This window comes from Trichosurus vulpecula, chromosome 8 (genome assembly GCF_011100635.1).
Source record: "Trichosurus vulpecula isolate mTriVul1 chromosome 8, mTriVul1.pri, whole genome shotgun sequence".
NCBI classification, from domain to species: domain Eukaryota; kingdom Metazoa; phylum Chordata; class Mammalia; order Diprotodontia; family Phalangeridae; genus Trichosurus; species Trichosurus vulpecula.
This window is the reverse complement of record NC_050580.1, coordinates 189,604,129-189,618,773: the sequence shown is the minus strand read 5'-3', so window position 1 is coordinate 189,618,773 and position 14,645 is coordinate 189,604,129. Positions and strand designations below refer to the sequence as shown.

General features: G+C 38.3%; 1 protein-coding gene across 2 annotated transcripts in view; it reads right to left on the bottom strand.

Moving 5' to 3' along the window:
- The window catches only part of CDIN1 (CDAN1 interacting nuclease 1), a 264,747-nt gene that overhangs the window by 132,030 nt on the left and 118,072 nt on the right, over positions 1-14,645 (bottom strand). The window lies entirely within an intron of this gene.

Below are 14,645 nucleotides of genomic sequence, written 5' to 3'. Positions count from 1 at the left end.
ATAAATGCTTATAGACTGAGTATGGATTTGTTTAGATGCCATTGAAAAGTTCCTTCCAAGTCTGACATTCTATGATTCTAAATATTATTAATGGACGTGACCAGCTGTGGGAAAAGCTCACTCCCAACCTTAAAAAAATGTTGTGAATGAATATTTTTCCATAGGCCTCAAAGCACTATGAACACACTAGACATTATCCTATAAGCATGACTACTGATTCAGAAAGTGATACTCATTTCTTTCTGAACACTATAGGGTCTTCTCACTAGAGACAGTCTTAAATGAGCATTATTCAAAAGCGTGCTGGTAACCAGTTCTCCAGGGAGGAAAAATATGCAGGATACATTTTTAAGTTTAATCTACATTATTTACATATTCTCCAACCTTTTCTTAAATCTAGAAAATCAAGAGAACAATAAATCAAACCCTGATTTATGTTTGCCAGTTTCCCAGGTGTGAATACTCATAGTGAAAAGTTCAAACTAGCTCTTTCACACCTCCTGGCTAGTTGGCTGGAATTTGGGAATACTGATTAAACAATTTCATATATAAAACTAGCATCTTAAACAGCCCCACGGCCCTAGAATGCTTTAAATACAAAGTAAGGTCTTAGGGAAGGGAAAAGACACAGTAATAATTTAAATACTTAGGGACTACCCAAAGCTTTAGCCTCCATTAAGTCCTACTCCACAATCTCACTGGGGTTGCTTTAATGCACTACATACTTCCCTCCCCGCTCTCCCCAAAGTAGTCAGGGTTTGGGGCTAAGCAGACAACAACTGAAAAGAAGGGAGGGCTGATCAGATTTTTCTATTCATATTACTTAATAAGTTTACCTCATGAGACTTTAAAACAGATTAAATAAGATGAGCACTTTGCAAACCTTAAAGTCCTATACGAACATTACTTCTTCCTCCTCTTTCTCCATATTACTATTATTATTGTTGAAATTTACTACATTTATTGACATTTGACCTGTCAAAAAAAAAATTCGTGATAAGCAAATCACCATATCTAGATGAGAAAAAAAAAGCCATATGCATAAAACTTGCTAAAAACAGCTCAAAACCCCAGGCATGTGGGCATATGTGGGGAGGGAGAAAGGAAGGGGGAGAGAGGGAGAGAGAGAGAGGGGCAGAAGGAGAGAGAGAGAGAGAGAGAGAGAGAGAGCGCAAAAGCTATACCATCTCTGATGTCCATTAGAATTCTAGAATTCTAGGGTATTAATTGGCTGAATGTGATGGTCATAGAGGAACTGTATCCTTATTTCTTCTTAGGATGCAAGACTCCTATATGTAAAAAGTAAGGGGTTAGAAAAAATGATTTCACTTGCGTTCATCTGATCTTTCCAACAGTTTAGGGATGTAAGGCAGTAAACTTGGTAAGTAGAAAATAACTGAAGAATCCTAAGGAATTTTTTCATCTTTTCTAACTAGCTTGACCAAAGCCAAGAGAAAGAGCCTTGAGTCTTACTCCACAAGGGACAATAAAAGTGCCATTTATAAAAAGAATTATACTTTTCCCTTTGAATTCTACATATGAATACTGATCATTCATATGGATGAATGCGGAAATGGAAAGTGGATAAAAACTGACTTTGACACAGGCTATTGGAGTGTTCTTAGGAAATCTAACCTAAGTAAATCAATAATTATAACAAAAGAACCTAGAGACAGCCTCCTTTAGACAACACTTATTCTTCTTTCCAAAGAAATTTTTTTTGTAAAATATTATAAAGATGGAATATTATCAGAAGTTTCACCTCATAAAAGAAAGGGAAAGACTGATTTACAAAAATCTTGCCAAGAGAGTCAAATAAACAAAAGACATCTTGAGGACATTTAAAGATGAAAAAAGAAAAACAGAAAAGATTTGCAAAGATTTTTATAACAAACTACTTTAACCATTAATAAGTACAGCTACTACATCTGTACTCTAAAATCAATCTCCAAAGTACTGCATGAAGAAATGAAGCTAAAATTGAATAAAAAGAAAAACACGGGCTAGATTAGACTAAATATACACAAAAGATACCTACGCTGGAAAGGGCAGAATTATGACCAGATTAACGGAGAGATTGCCAAGTTAAATGTAAAAGGGGAGGATACTAAAGGCTTAGGGGGGAAAAAAAATCAATCACCAAAAATGTAGTGGACCAAGAGAATACTTTCTTATCTCTACAAGATTTGTGTAAGAATAATCAATATATACATCACAGAAACCTTGATGAAGGAATGAGAGGGGAAAGAAAGGCTTCTGCAAATGTCATCTTACAAAAGACTATGTAGTTCCTAATCACACAACTGACTGAGAGGCAGAGAGAATACAGGCACTAAATATACTTATTACTATTTTTAAAAAGTGTTTATAATTTGGTGGAGCAAAATTCTAAAAGTACCTCTTCTACACTTAACCCCAATTACCCTGCCTTCCCACCTCAACCAAAAAATAAAAAAAAATAAAAGTATCTCTTCTAGCAAAGTGTCTCCCAGGCACGTATTAGAATCACTGAGGAATCTTTGAAAGATGTAACAGAAGAGGGGCAACTAGGTGGCACAGTGAGGGAGCACCAGCCCTAGAGTCAGGAGGACCTGAGTTCAAATCTAGCCTCAGACACTTGACACATTTACTAGCTGTGTGACCTTGGACGAGTCACTTAACCCCAATTGCCCTGCCTTCCCCCCTCCAAAAACAAAACAATAACAAAAAAAGGTGTAACAGAAGAGATAACTTTACTGTGTGACCATCCAATTATAAATATCAAGAAAGGTATGACACAGAGATAGAAGTTCACCAAAAGCATTTTATGACCAGGGAGCACAGCACAAAATACAAGCGAATGAATAAGAAACATGTTTGTTGTTGTTGTTGTTGTCAATTCATTTTTTTTAGGCATGTCCAATTCTCCATGACCCCATTTGGGATCTTCTTGGCAAAGATACTGGAGTAGTTTGCCATTTCCTTCTGCAGTTCATTTTACAGATGAGGAAACTGAGGCAGACAGGATTGAGTGACTTGTCCAGGATCACACACCTGGTACACGTCTGAGGCTGGATTTGAACTCACAAAGATGAATTTTTCTGATTCTAGGCCCGGCACTCTATCCACTGCACTACCTAACTGCCCAAGAAACATGTAACAAATACTTAATAATAATAATAATCACTCCATTGGACAGACACTGTGAACACACAATGAACTGTTCCCAGAACAGGGCTTAAGAGAATGGGCTAGAACAGCTTTAGGAAAGGAAATTATGTAATGTTTTTAATGATCTCAAGCATCACCCTGAAACAGAGGCAATCTTTTGAACTAAAAATTTCAAAAGGCTTTTCAAACTTTAAAGCATTCTATAAATGCCAGTTCTGCTGCTGCTGCTGATTGATGACAATGTCTATAGTCACAGATTACCAGAGTCTCTGAAGAATTCAAGTTGAGGATCACCCAAAACACAATGGAAAAGTGTGCAGTGGGTATGCATTGGCTACAAGATATCACCAATGGAGGAAGCTGTGGAGGAGCACTCTAAAAAGTGAAGGAAGGCTGTCATGTAGCAAAAGGATGCACTCACTACCTGACAGAAAGCCTGTATGCTCCATTGACACAATATTAAAAGATCTAGGACAGGGTGTCTGTGAACTTAGAAAAAAATCTGTAACTATATTTCAATATAGTTGGTTTCCTTTGTATTCCTAAGTATTTTATTTTATGCATTGCTCTCTTGGCTCTGCTCATAAGTTCCTCTTTTTGTTTGTATATATAGCTTCTGGGCTTAGCACAGTACCTGGCACACAGGGAGCACTTAATAAATACTTGCTTCCTTCTTTCCTATGCAATTAAAAACATCATTCTGAGGTGTCCATAGATTTCACCAGAATATCAAAGAGGACCACCCCCCACCACACACACACACACACACACACACACACACACATACACTTTAAGAATGATCTACAGGAATGCTCCCAACATTTTGGGAAATAATAACATTCCCTTAGAGGCAGCTGGATGGCTCGGTGGATAGGGCACTGGGTCTGGAGTCAGAAAGACATGAGTTCAAATCCAGTCTCAGACATTTACTAGTTGTATGATCCCAGGCAAGACACCTAACCTATGTTTGCCTTAATCCAGTGGAGAAGGAAATGGCAAACCTCTCCAGTATCTTTGCCAAGGAAACCCAACATAGAGTCACAAAGCATGACTAAATGACTTTACTAGGGTCAGGTATTACTAAATGACTGACCAACAACAACATTCTCTTGGGTTCAGGATTTCTGGACAAGTAGGGGCACAAGTCAGACAGGATGATATGATGTGGATGGGTTACAATTGGAACCAATGGAGGAAGTACCCACATCGATGAGATCACAGGTCATTTGAAGCATCTAAGTAATCGGAGTCATAATGGCATTGCCATTTAGGTAATTTAACATTCAATTCTATAGTTTAATATGTGCCACAATAGATTATTGATAGAAAAGACTATAATAGATAAATGCAAAGGTAAGATCCAAAGTGCTAGGAGAAATAGAGCTAGAGGGAGAGAGTGCTTCAGCTGAGGGAACCAGTTGGAGAGGATGCCTGTGGTAAGCCCAGAAGGAAGGGAAGAATCTCAACAGAGAGAACTGGGTCAGTGATAGGAAGCCATCACAGTCATGGAGTACAGTGTGAGCAAGGGCACAGAAATGGGACAACTTTAAATTGTAGAGTATGAAACGGAGGTTAATGTGACATAAGGGAGAAAAAGTAGGCTGAAGTCAGACTGTGGCCAAACTTGAATTCCAAGATAAAGAGTATGGACTTACGGTTTGGAGCAAATAAGTGACATTGCTGGCGTGAGGCATCAGGAATGTTTACAAACAATGGCATAAAACATGGATAATAGAGGGCACAGACTGGAAGCAGCAAGGTCAGAAAAGAAATTATTACAATAGTCTTAGTGGGGATGATAAAACTAAGGTGATTACAATGAGAGTGGAAAGAGGAAGCTGGACTTGAGAGTTAGTTGTCAAGTTCAGTAGATTTTTCATACATATAATAATTGGGGAGGGGGGAAATGAGGAAAAATAAAAGGTCAAAGGTGACTCAAGAGGTTTTGAGCCTGGATTGCTGAAAGAATATCAAGTCCCCCCAGAAATACAGAATAAGAAGGGGGCAAAGTGGCTTTAAAAAATTGAGGGGGTTATGATAAATATGGTTCTGCCTATTAATAACTGGATTAGATTACCTGAGCTCTTTTTCAATTCTCAGATTCTTTGCTTCAATTGCACAGTATCAAATAGGCAGTTGGAAATATAGGACTGGAGTTGTGAAGAGACATTGGTGTGGACAGATGAATGCAATAAAGAAGTGTATAGGGAAAGAAAAGAGCCAAGTACAGGGCCCGTGTTTAAGGGGATGAGAAAAGGATACAGAGGCAATGGATACTGAGGACTGGTCAGAAAGTTAGAAGTAGGAACATAAGACTGCTGTATTTTAGAAATCAAAGGTCTTTGATAGCCAAAGCTGAATGCTGCAGAGGAATTAAAAAAAAATGAGGACCATAAAAAGGCCATTGGTGATAAGAAAACAATTTCAGAAGACTGGCACAGAAAGAAAACACATTGCAAGGGTTTGAGGTGTGAGTGCTTGGAGAAGAGGTGGGAGCAGTGAATGTAAACTACTCTTTTCTAGTAGGGGGCAGAGCCAAAATGGTGGCATATAGGCCAGGACCCAGCTGAATTTTCCCAATGGTCTCTGCCAAACAACCTTAAAATAACTCCTCAAATCAAATTTTGGAACAGCAGAGCCAACAAAAGTTTTTTTCTAACCTAAGACAACTTATAAGATACGTAGGAGATGTCTGTAACACCACAGGTGGTTGAAGGCCCTGGGTGAACATCAGCAATGGGCCTTGGAGGCAGCTACAATAGAAGCAGCAACATCAGGAGCTCTTGGCCCAGATACATTAAGGGGATTGGACAACTGGCCAGAAAGAAATTACAGGGGACCCTTTGCTGGTACTAGGTGCAGTGGGCACTGATTGGCAACTATTGCTCATAAGCAGTTCTGGGTTATAATTTCAGGGTGGAGAGGAATGTTTGTGATTGGTCATAAGGGAACAGGAACCCTGGTCACAGTTTGAGGTCCAAGACGAAAACTAGCTCTTGTGGCCACAAGAAAGCAGATGCCCTAGTTACAAGGCCAAGAGGAGTACTAGTATTTATGGCTGCATAGGACAAGGGGCCCTTCCTGGGTACAGAACAGACTGTAGACCAAGAAAGCAGTGACCACATCTCTCCTAGGATCACCCCACCTTGGAAGCCCAGTAAACTTGTAAACCCTCAGAACTAGCTCTGAAAATAGCAGAATGAAAAAGCCTGAAGCCACAGTACCTCCCTGTCTCCAGGTGAGCAGAGCCCAACTTTAACATTAAGTTGAAAGTGAATAAATAGGCTGGGAAAATGAACAAACAACAAAAAAAGAACTTGACCATAAAAAGCTACTAGTGGTGGCAGGGAAGACCAATACATAAGCTTAGAAGACAACAAGCAGTCTCAAAGAAAAATGCTAATTGGACCCAAGGCCAGCAAAATTCCTGGAAGAGTTAAAGAAAGAGATAAGAGTGGAAAAATTGGGAAAAGAAATGAGAGGGATCCAAGAAAATTATGAAAGAGAATTTACAGCTTGGTAAAAGAGGCACAAAAAGTACTGAAGAAAACAATACCTTAAAAAACAAACAAACAGAATTGCCTAATGGTAAAAGAGGTACAAAAATTCACTGAAGTAAGGAATTCCTTTAAAAAGCAGAACAGGCCAAATGGGAAAGGAGGTACAAAAATTCACTGAAGAAAAGAACTCCTTTGCAACTGGACAAATAGAAAAAGAGGTACAAAAGCTCACCGAAGGAAATAAATAATTCCTTAAAAATTAGAATTGGGCAATTAGAAGCTAATGATTCCATGAGATTTCAAGAAACAAAGTCAAAAGAATGAAAAAATAGAAGAAAATGTGAAATAGCTTCAGATGAATTAATCAAAGTTCTCTCCAGTTATATGAAAAAATGCTCTAAATCACTATTGATAAGAGAAATGGGGACAGCTAGGTGGCGCAGTGAGTAGAGCACCAGCCCTGGAGGCAGGAGGACCTCAGTTCAAATTCAGCCTCAGACACTTGACACACTAGCTTGTGACCTTGGGCAAGTCACTTAACCCCAAATGCCCTGCATTCCCCCCTGCAAAAAAAAAAAAAGGATAAGAGAAATGCAAATTAAAATAACTCTGAGGTACCACCCCACTCCTATCAGATTGGCTAATAGAAAAGGAAAATGACAAGCATTGAGGGAATGTAGGAAAACTGAGACATTAATGAACTGTTGGTGGAGTTGTCAACTGATTCAATCATTCTGGAGAGCAATTTGGAACTATGCCCAAAGAACAATGAAACCATGCAAATCATTTGACTTGGAAATACCACTAGTAGGTCTGTATCCCAAGACAGAAAAAACAAAAAGAAAAAAAAAATGTACAAAAAAATTTTTATAGCAGCACTTTTAGTGGAGGCAAAGAATTGGAAATTGAAGGGATGCCTATCAGTCATGGAATGGCTGCACAGGTTGTAAACAAGTTATATTATTGTGATGGAATACTACTGTAGAATAAGAAATAGTGAGCAGGATGCGCTCAGAAAAAAACTTGGACTTACATTAACTGATACAAAGTGAAATGAGCAGAACCAAGAAAACACTGTATACAATAACAATAATAATGTATGATGATCAACTGTGAATGACTTAGCTAATCTCAGCAATATAATGATCCAAGGCAATTTCAAAGCACTTATGATGAAAAATGCTATCCACCTCCAGAGAAAGAACTGATGGAGTCTGTATGCAGATCAAAGCATCCTTTTTTTAAAAACTTCCTTTATTTTTCTTGTCTATTTTTTTTTGGGGGGGGGGTCTGTTTTTCATTTAACAACATGACTAGTGTGGAAATGTTTTATATAACTGCACACGTACAACCTATATCAAACTGCTTGCCTTCTCAATGAGGAAGGAGAAGAGGGAAGAATAAAGGGAATTTGGAACTCAATTCTAAAAAATAAATGTTAAAAATTGTTTTTGCTTGTAATTGGGGAAAAATAAAATATTAAATAAGTAGGAAAAAGTGACAAATGCTGGAGAGGAAGACGAACCATTGGTGAAATAGTGAACTGGTTCAACCATTCTAGAGAACAATCTGGAACTATGCCCAAAGGGTTATAAAACTGTTCACATCTTTTGATCCAAGAATGCCACTACTAGGTTTGTATCCCAATGAGATCAAAGAAATAGGAAAAGGACCTACACGTACAAAAATATTTATAACAGCTCTTTTTGTGGTGCCAGAGAAATGGAAATTGAAAGGATGCTCATCAAATGGGGAATGTCTGAACAAGTTGTGGCATAGTAATGTTATGGAATATGATTGTGTTATAAGAAATGATGAGGGGGGTGGTTTCAGAAAAACATGGCAAGATCCATATGAACTGACACAAAGTGAAGTGAAAAGAACCAGGAGATCATTGTGCACAATCACATCAATGTTGTAATGTTGTGAAAGACTTGGCAACTGATCAATACAATGATCCAAGACAATTCCAAAGGACTCATGATGAAAAAAATGCTATCCACCTCCAGAGAGAGAACTGATAAACTCTTGAGCACAAATTGAAGTATAATTTTCTCATTTTTTTCCAATATTGCTAATATGGAAATACGTTTTGCATGTTTTCACATGTATAATTCTTATCATATTGTTTGCCTTCTTAGTGGGTGGTGGAAAGGTGGGAAGGAGGGAGAGAATCTGGAACTGAAATTTAAAAAGAAAACAATGTTAAAAGTAATAAATAATAACATTTAAAAACTTTGCCATAATGTGGTAGAGAGACACCAAGAATTTAAGGGGGCAGTGCATTCAATTACTCATTCATAAGCATTTATTAAACATCCTTTTGTGCCAGGCATTGCGAAAACTGCCAGGAATAAAAATACAAAAAGAAAACAGTCCCTACCCTCAAATGGTTTACATTCTATTGGGGGAGACAGTATGTATATACATATGCATACACAAAATAAAAGTAATCACATAGGGAAGATGCTCATAGCCAGGGAGACCAAGAAAGGCCTCATGGACGAGGTGGTATCCTAGCTGAGATTAAAGGATTTTTTAGAAGGACTTCTGGGCCTTTTGGAAGGCTCAAAAAAAGGTGAATCATCGAATTAACTACTTAGGGTTCCTTTAGACCTAGGAAATTCTATACTAGGGGGTATAGACAAGACAGTGTTAGGCTATCCTGTATTAAAAAATTCGAGAAGTCTGAAATTTTCCTGGAAACAATAGCTACCATCATTGGTTTTTAGGATTTCTGCTATTTGTCTTGATGGTTAGACCATAAGATTCTAGACTATGTGACTCTAACTTGGTCCCTTACTAACACAATACATCCTTCTGCCATAGAAACATCTAATCTTGTCCTCTTTTATTCTGTGTTACATCTATTTGTTGACTTTATATTGCTTAACTTGGCTATATCCTCAGGTGCTCTGGCTCCCAATTTCTCAGGCAAGATAGGGCAGAAACCCATGAGCCATCAGAAACTGGGTTTACAAGAATAGGAAAAAGCAGATACTCATCAAAGTGTACTGGTGCAACACAGGCAATGAGCAGGTTTCAGAGTTAATGGTCACCACCACCTTTGACAACTGGTTATGAAGAAATCTAGTTAACAAATAAAGTTTTACATTAATGATCTCGTTGGATTCTCACAATGACCATATGAGGTCAGTATTATTATCCCTATTTTACATATGGGGAAACTGAGGCTCTGAGCTGTGTGGGAAGAGAAGAATTGGAACTAAAGAAGTTAAAAATACTTTAAAGCATTAATTAAAATCATCATACTATGAATAAGCTGGAAGTGTCCTGGATCCTGCCCCTTGCTGTATGAAAATAGACCTTTCTGGTGATACATTATATTCTAGAGTTTGTGTCCTCCTGAAAGACAGCTTGACCAAATAACAAATCTGCTGTCAGAGAAACACTTTGTGTAAAAGCTACCCGATCTCCACAGTAAGTACAATGTGCTTAACCTATGAAGGACCCAAAAGCAGTTTGACTACCTACCTCACAGGTTGTTATAAACTGGTTAGTGAATGAGAAAGTGTTGCAAAAATGTGAACTTGGATTAATCCTGAAAAAGAACTGGAAGAACCTAACCTACTAAGTTACACTACAATAGGATCCATTATCTTGGAATCCTGTGATCCAGGGTCAGAAGTAAGCCATCTTGAATAGCATAGTGGACTAGCTGTGAAACATTAAGTGAGTGCCTTAAACTTTCTCTATTCCACTTTCCTCAATTATAACGTGAGGACTTATAAAATCTTCTCCTTCCAACAGGAGACAGAGGTCTCAGAGGCACTGTTGTATGGGGGGCTGGGAGGGAAGAGCAGCTTTCTCTCCCAAAGCTCAGAATGGTGTTGTTATAAGGCACAGTTCTTTCCTCTCTCACTAGTTGTGCAACCTTAGGCAAGTCACAACTTCTCTAGACTTCAGTTTCTTCATCTTGAAAATTAGGGCATCGAACTGTTATACACCTATAATCTGGTGATTTCCCCGTTGCTGAAAATAACGGCCTCTGGAGTTGGGGTGGCTGGATGGGCAAGGTGCTTGATACCATTCAACACTCCCCAGAGATGAGCAGGTGTTTTTCCTATCTATACGTCTCCTCCTGAGGCTGACTAGAGAGATAACAAAAGCCCTAACCCCATGCATGGCAGAAGGTAATCTTTTGTTCCAAGAGATAGCAGCCTGGCCTTAGGGAGTTAAAGGTCAGGAAGGTCCCAAGCTACATCTCCACTGGGGCAGTCCTGACAGTGTTCTTTCTTACAAAGGCAATTTCAGAATTACTAGTCATCTACATATTCCTACCTGCTTTTTCCCCCAGACCTATTCCACATTCAACTCGGGGCAGCACAACAGCACTCCTACCGCCCAGGAGAGATTTCTAAAGCAGTTTGATCCCATTCGACAAGCTGAATAAGAACTATCTTTTAGCATTAGGGAAGCCTACAGGGACAAATTAAATTCTGTTCTCTAACTAGCACATAATCATGTCAGAGATAACTTGAACTAGAGTCATCAAATATAAAAGTATCATTATGTACGTACAAGAGGGAAATGTTTCCAAAGCATGAGCCTTCATACTGATCAGAACTCATTCAACCTCAGGCAGCTTATAACCCTATCGCTGTAAAAGCTTGGCCACGCTTGGCCATAGCTAATGATGGAAGATCTGTAGGAATGTAACATCTTTTCTTGGTGGCAGCTTAATCCTTTTTAAAAAAAATTCAATCACTTTGCAAATTAATTTGGCTTCACAGACATTTTAAAAAGAACCAGCAATGGATTCCCATTATCTCAGAGTACATTGAAAGCTCTGATCTACCACTAACTACTTGGGTGACTTTGGGCAAATCACTTAATCTCTGCAGGCCTTATTTTCCTCATTTGTAAAATGAGGGGGTTAGACTACAAGACCTCTGAGGTCTCTTCCAGCTCAAAGCCTAGAAGACTTATCTCAAGCAGAGTTTCTTAGTCTAGGGTTCATGAACCTCAAAAACAATTTTTTTAACAACTGTATTTCAATATAATTGTAGTTTCTTTTGTTTAATGTTTAATGAGATGGGTACCATACTGTAAAAAGGATCCAAGATACACAAAAACGGTGAAGAATCCCTGATTTAGATTATAAAAGTCAAATTCCTTAGCCTAGCATTCAAAATATTTCTTTCCTTTCATCCTTAACTTCTCTTTATTTGACATCATTTACTCCAGATCCCTGTCCACTGTTCACCCAATTTGTCCTATCTGTTCTCATCTTTATGCTTAGGATGGTCTTTCCTCCCCTCAAACTATTCAACTTTTAAAAGCATATTAATATACACTGGCCTTTTACCTAAAGACCCAGAGCACTTTATTATCTAACTCTTAAAAAATATAAATGAAATAGCCAGTGATTACCCCATATATTTAGTTTATTTTCCCATGATACATGTCTTATCTTCCACATTAGAATAATAAGCTCCTTTGAAGGCAGGAAATCCTTCTCTTTAGCACCAAGCCCAGTGCCACTGACACTGTAGGTAATGAAGTAGGTCTCTAATGAATAAACAAGTCTTGACTGAATGCTCTATGAGCAGAAAAACAAAAACTGAAAAATCTATAAGCAAAAGCTCCAAAACACTGAAATCCACTGACTCATATAATACATCCTGTTTGGAAAGAGTATTAGAGTTGTGAGATTTGGGTTTGAGTCTCAGCTCTGTCATTTCCTACAATGTCTTTGAGCTTCAATGTCTCCATTTGTACAGTGGAGTCAACCAAAGGATCATAGTTCTAGAGCTAGCTGGAACATAGCTTAGGTTTCTTGTCTCTCATTCTATTATGACTCCTTGAGGGAAAGGGGCTGTTTTTGACATTTTTGGATCCCCAGAGCTTAGTACAGTGTCTGCCATAGCATAAGTGCTTAGTAAATGTTTGATGAGTGAGATTCCTAGAAATATCTCCTCATCTTACAGATGGGAAAACTGAGACCAAGAGATTTGTTAAATGGCTTTCTCAAAATCATGCAGACAAGTAAAAGTCAGATCATCCAGGTTTTCTGACTCCACAGGTCTCTGGTAAGAAAAAAAAAAAGCACATTATAAAGATTGCTACAAAAATGTACACTGCTAATTTTTTTTTTAGTAACTCCAGGGAACTAGATTATATTAAATGTAACAGTTCCAAGTTTCATCATATGTAAAATGGGGGTAAGCATGTTTGTATTACCCACTGAGAAAATGGGATGTAGAAGCACCTTTTACTACGTAAGGAAGTTACTACTACAGCAATTGAGCTATAGCAGAAATAAGTGGTAGGTGCTGCCACTAGCCACAGAGGGGGCTCTGGACTCTCTCCCACTCTGAGGCTCTCTGAAAGCCCTAGATAAAAATGTATAGATGCAGACTTTCTGGGTTATTTTTAAACTGATCTTATGCTGTGGCTACAGAGGTACCTCTTTGGAGGGAGGGATAGTGAGAAAGACCTTTCTGTACCAAAGCAGAGTAGATCTGTGGCTTTCCCTGTGTGTCTGCATCTGGATTCCCCTGTACTGTGTGCATCCCTGAGAAAGTCTTAAGAATTAGACTGGGCTGCAAGCTGCCTGAGGTCTTTGGCATTTTAAAAAAAAAAGCAAAGGGTTTGGGCAATGAAGATTTAGTCACAAGGTCAGTGCCAGCTGCCTCCCTGACAACGTGTTTTGAACCCTTTTATTCTTTTGGGTCTGCCTGTGTCATAGGTCACAGCACCCTAGCAGTTAGAGGTCATGGAACACTGACAGTGCTTTGTAACTGTAAAGAACCATATAAATATAAGATATCACTATTCTTATTAGCTCTCAGCAGCTACAGTAATCAATGTGTGAAATAATTAAAGTCTATATCATGAATCTGTCAGTGGGAGGGAGGAAAGAGTAGGGCAGATGAAATTTCAAGGCAAGTTGATTAAGATTCAGATGTTTTTCAATAAAATAAAAGAAATACTTCTTAGTGACTAAGCCCCTGTGCCTGATTAGTAGAAGGGAATAGAGCTTTCATTCAGGAATAGCTTTGGCTCACTTCTCTACAGTAAAGCCACAATAACCTTCAAATAAAACAGAGGCACTGATTCAATACTTGCCCATTATCCTATGTTGGGATTTGACTCGCTGGTATTTTATTAGTTACCAAAAAATACTGTCATATGTCAGTGTTTTACAGGAGTACCTATATGATGAAAGTATATATAGGAGTACCTATATGAGGAAGATAATCCACAGACCATTTTTATTATCAGAATGATGGCCCATACTTAAAAAAAAATCAGGGTCACATAAAATGTTTTCATATTGACCTCATTCCTATAGACTTTTATAAGACTATCTAATGTTTCCATTCCCCAAACAGCCAAGTGATCATTTTTTTTCCCTTTGCTTAATGCCATACTATCACTTAAATGTACAAGTTAGTAGCCTGTCCTTGGTCTAAAAATAGCTGTACAATTAACAGTGCAATATATAATTAAAATCTGTGTATCATTAAATTATGCGGACGTTAACTTCACTATGAATTCTTTATGTAATGAGACAGTTAAAAGATACATTTCTTCAATTGTAATTAATCTTTCAGCAAGTCTGCTGAGCACAAAGGCAGCAGAATACAGAGCCAAAATGAGAGATCTGGTTTAGGAAGAAAAAAAAAAGCAAAACAAAACAAAAAATCAAGCTGGAACCTCTCGGGGCTTTTGGAAACATAGCACGATATGGGAGAAGCGCAATTAGTCTCTGAAGGAAAGTTACCCTTTAAACTGTTTCTGCATGCATCACCTTTTGATGCCCCCATGACAGAACAGCATGGGGAACTGTTCCAAAGGAAGCCGATGATAGACACTGTGTACCCTTGGCAATATTCTATGGTGGCAGTGGTCACAAGCTGAAGAAAGGGAAGAGGGAACTGAATGCATTTTTTTTTCTAAAAGAACTGAAGAAATCACTGCTCCAGTCCAGCAATTAAGTGCAAATTAAAGTAATCATTTAATTACACT